Below are 4,706 nucleotides of genomic sequence, written 5' to 3'. Positions count from 1 at the left end.
AGGAAGGAAAACTGCATATAGCATTCAGCCAATAATTTACAATACATTTCACTAAACCTGTCATTCCCATGTACTATTCCTCAATAGACCAAACAATGCTTGCGTCAATAGCCAATAAGTAATAGAAAATAATCATTTCTTGCTCAATGAGTAAATAAATAAATATATGGATGGCTGAAAAAATACATTTTTCACTTAAAGCTATTTTAGCCCCATTTTACCAATAATAAAACTGATCTGAAGAAGTTGTCTTGCCTGAAACCATGCAGGTAAAAGCTTAGAAATGTGAGGTTTTATCTTAGTTACCTCTGACCCTATGTTGCCTTTTCCAGTCAGTCTCCCACAGCTTTCTCCTCTGCAAACTGTTGCTATTTCCAAAGCCAGCTCACAGAAACCTGAGCCACTGAGACCATTGGACACATTTTATTTCCAACAATTCTGTTCTTCAGTCTTTTACTTTTTTGAACAAAACAACATTTGTATGGCAATGACTCATAGACTTTAGACATTTTAGAGTTGGAAGGAAGCTTAAGAGCCATGAGTCTAAAATACACGTCCAGAGAACTGTCGTTAAGTTACCATTCCTGTTGAAGAAAGTAAGGTGGACTGCCACAACCTCTCTTCTCTGGTCTCGGCTGACTGACTGACTGTTCTGACTACTCATGCTTTTTTCTCCAAACACGACGCTAACAAATCCCAACAGGTTCTCCTTGAATATAGTCGCAGGAGGTTAGAGAAATAGTGAAAGAGCATGAAGCTTCTTCCCCTATGCAAACCCGGGAACATGACTCCTCTGGGCACAAGAAAGCGGGTGCTCACTAGGATCTTACACAGGGATCACTCACATTTAAAAATAACAAGATTGAAGATGCTGTATTGCTTTTATTTACCCTATCCCACCCACCTCCTCGCATCCTAAATCCCCTTATCTTTTAATAAAGACAGCCACCCATTTGGCTCAAGAATATCAGCTAGCCTGGCCGAAGTGGATGGAAGTCGAGAGGGAGTGTAGACAGGGAACCCCTCTGTGTGTGGTCTCTCCCACCAGCTTTCCAGTTATACTGAAGATAGAGGCAACTTGCTTCTTCTCCATCCCTAACCTCAACTCTCAGTTTGAAGAAAATCTTCACACTGTTGCTGTTAACCATTAATAGTATGATTCTATGTCTCCAGCTCATAATGGAGTTTGGGAAAACCTTATGTTCTCTATTAATATGAGTGCTTATTCAAGAGTAATATGCCCTCCTTTTTCATCCAAAATCCCTTGGTACTTATTAAACAACCAGACTCCAGGAGCCCATGCCAAACCTACTGAAATATAATCTTTGAGCATCTTAAATTATTTTAAAACTCCCTGGCAAATTATTTTACAAACAAACTTGTGAGAACCTTAATCTCTCATTCCTCTGCATTTTTTTTTAATTTTCGGTGTATTCTGACAGAACAAAACAGGTGGAAGAAACAACTTAAGGAGCAGAATGAGAACAAGATGTGTGTCCAGGGGGAAGGTGTTATGGGATAGGCTGCTTCCTCGACTCCTAGTCTAAGCCTGGAACCAAAGGAGCACTTAAAAATCAGTTGTAGTACAGCCTTGTTCATGAGGGCAGGTGACTCTCCAGGGATTAGAACTAGAGCTCTGCTTAGATTCAATGTGCATTGACCTAAAGTGCACCATAGATTGACCTCATGTAATGTTTTCCAATCTTCAGGTCATGACTCATAGTGAACATGAAATTAGTTTAGTGAACCATAGCCATCTTAAAAGAAAAATAATGTAATAATAATAATTGAATGAAAATATCTGAAACATTTTGCATTGTAAGAATAAGAATTTTTGTCTGAAAGTTCTGTTTCAGATGCATACATGTGTGGCGGCATCCTAGGTTAAGAAGTTCTGTGTATTTCTTTCTATGGCTTGTAGTCAAAAAAGTTTGAGAATCATTGAAGTAGGGAACCTAGAGTACCCATCTGTTAAAAGTTTACATGTATTTACTTGCAGTTCCCATTGTACAGATGGGAAGGCTGATACTAAGATACAGTGGTACAATGAGGACTCTAAAGTATTTTCACCACAAAGTCTAGTAGGCTAAAGACAGAGAACCAAGGAGAAAGTAAACATTGTCTCATTCCTCGGTTCACTTAGATCCTGATTCACCACCTGTCCATGCCATTCAAATAACCTGACCCGCTAACCTGGCACTCCTCATCCTGACCTTTACCCCATGATGTCCTAAGTATATAATGGATAAGCAATTCCACACTGAAAGATCTTTGCATGAATTGCTATGCAGTGTTGTGTTTTTAATGCTGTTTGACAGCAACTTGTGAGGAGTTGATAGAGTCTTGTTTGTTTAGCTCTTACTGAAGGTCAGAACCAAGATTCACTGCCCTCACTGCAGAACGGGCATTAATATTCACATCCTCTCTCCAATTTCAAAGGCTCCTTGTTAAAGGCTCTCCCAGGGGCTTTCAATGGAAGCTTTGTTTACTGCCTTAAGAATCTCTTCAAAAAATTAACCAATACCTACTTAATACATAAGACTGAGTTGGTGGCAAGTGACAGAAAACTAGACTCAAATTAGTTTAAGCAGAAAGAAGAACCCTATCCTTTCAGGTAAATATAGCATGAGTAGGAGAGCTAGCTAGCCTCAGGTTTGGGCATGGCTGGGCACACGTGATAGAATCAGGATGGGGATTCTCTGCTGTCACATTTCAGCTCTGCTTCATGGATATTGAATCCACTCTGGGAGATGATCTCCCCTAATGGTTATAACAGGATTACCAAAGCAGCCCCTAGCTTTGATTATCTTCCATTCTCACTGAGTGTCATTGATTTTGAGTGAGTGACCTGACCATTCCTAAACGAATCAAATAATCACTGTGGCTATGCAACGTGATATGATGATTGATGAAGCCCCACATTAGGACATTAGGTTGAACTAAGGTATACTCCCATCCTCACCCCATAGAAAAAAATATGAGGAAGCACTTACCAGAAGGCTAAATGGAGCCTAGATGTTAGAATTTCAGGCTCTGTTTTGTGCTAGGAACTCTAGGGCAGAATACCTTAACCTTGAAAAATGTATAATAGAGAGTCAATCATGTAGCAGTTACTCTGGGTGTGTTTTCTACATACCGCTTCAGGTGTTGAGCACCACGAGGTGTTGAGAAGAAAACTCAAGCCTTCTTAATGGGGAAACGTGCAGTCTAACATTAGAAAAACATACACATCATTAATAACTTTAAATTTAATGAGAAAAAATACAAAGTAAAATTCATTCTTTTATCTGGGGGAAATTGTGGAAGGCATAATATATAAAAGGCATAATATATAAAGTTCAAGCCAAACCTTTCAGCTTACGTAGGATTTGGATGCGATGGGAAGATATAAATTTTTCCATGTGATGAGTCTACATAGATTGAACAAATATGGCAAAGTGGGGGAGAAGCAGGAGGCTGAAACATTTGCTACTGCAGAGGGATAGTGTGAGAAGGAGAAAGATCCACAAGGGAGGGTCTCGTGTATCTAATACCAGGTTTCCGTGGTATTGATGTAGAGTAAGCTCAGCTGTACAACAGGAAATCTACCAGGCATTACTGGGCTTACGGGGGAAATCCGAGACTAGGGGAAGTTATTAATCCATACAAAGGACGACATGAGCATACATTTTACAGCTATAGCAGAGATGAAAAGCAGGGAATGTTATGAAAGTGACATCAGACACAGAGGTGATAGTCTAGCAAATCCTTAGACCAGAGCCAGCCCTGGCCAAAGGGAGTCGAAGTTGAGTTCATTCTCCACCTTTTATGATTGCAGAACACAAGGTCCTTTGCGTGGTATTTACTCAAGGGAAATGTGTTTGGGAGTGAACGTCTTTACATTGTTTATAAGCAATTGTTCTGGTTTGCTTGGGATTGAATTCCAGGGGAGTATAGGACTGCTACATCAGCAAGTCAGTGCTTTGGATTGGAAAGTTCCAGAAATTTGGAGTTAGGTCGACTTGAGTTCAATCCCAGTTTTGGGGGACTAATCATCTACTGTTATTTCCTTCCTTAAAAATAGGCCTAATAACAACACCACCATAGAATCATTGTGAAGTTTGAGATCTGTGTAAGCAACTCCCACTTAATAGATATTAACCAAATATTATATAATTCTTAGAGCAATATTAAAAATGACGTTGACAATATCCTGATTTTATGTTATATAAGGAGGTCAGTGAGGAAGAATGGAAATCAGAGAGAATGAGACAGTCAAATTCTTCGCAGCTAGCAAACGGCAAAGCTAGCGTTGAAATCCACGTGGATGTGAGTGAGAGCCTGTGGCTGTTCTGCTGCTCTCCACATTTTGGTAAGTGAAGTGACTTTTTAAATTTTATAATCTAACATTTCAAAATAATTTAAATATTAGCTCATAATATAAGTGTTAAGGTCCAGGAGCTATCTATTATACAGATCTCTGAGGTCACTTGGGGTTTTTAACATGACATAAGCATTTGTAATAATACATTATAACCTGAGTGGATGTATGTATTATATATTGGAATAGCAACACTTTTAGTGAATGTCAATTAACATTTTGTCATACAGATTTTCCAGAATTGAAGAAAAAAGTATACTGATTAATTTATCCCCTAAATCCCGGGATAAAAAGAAAAGTATTGTATTATCCACTTGATGACAAACAAAAATTAGATTAGAGAAGG

This window comes from Cebus imitator, unplaced genomic scaffold (assembly GCF_001604975.1).
Source record: "Cebus imitator isolate Cc_AM_T3 unplaced genomic scaffold, Cebus_imitator-1.0 Scaffold151, whole genome shotgun sequence".
NCBI classification, from domain to species: Eukaryota; Metazoa; Chordata; class Mammalia; order Primates; family Cebidae; genus Cebus; species Cebus imitator.
This window is presented reverse-complemented; position numbering follows the sequence as displayed.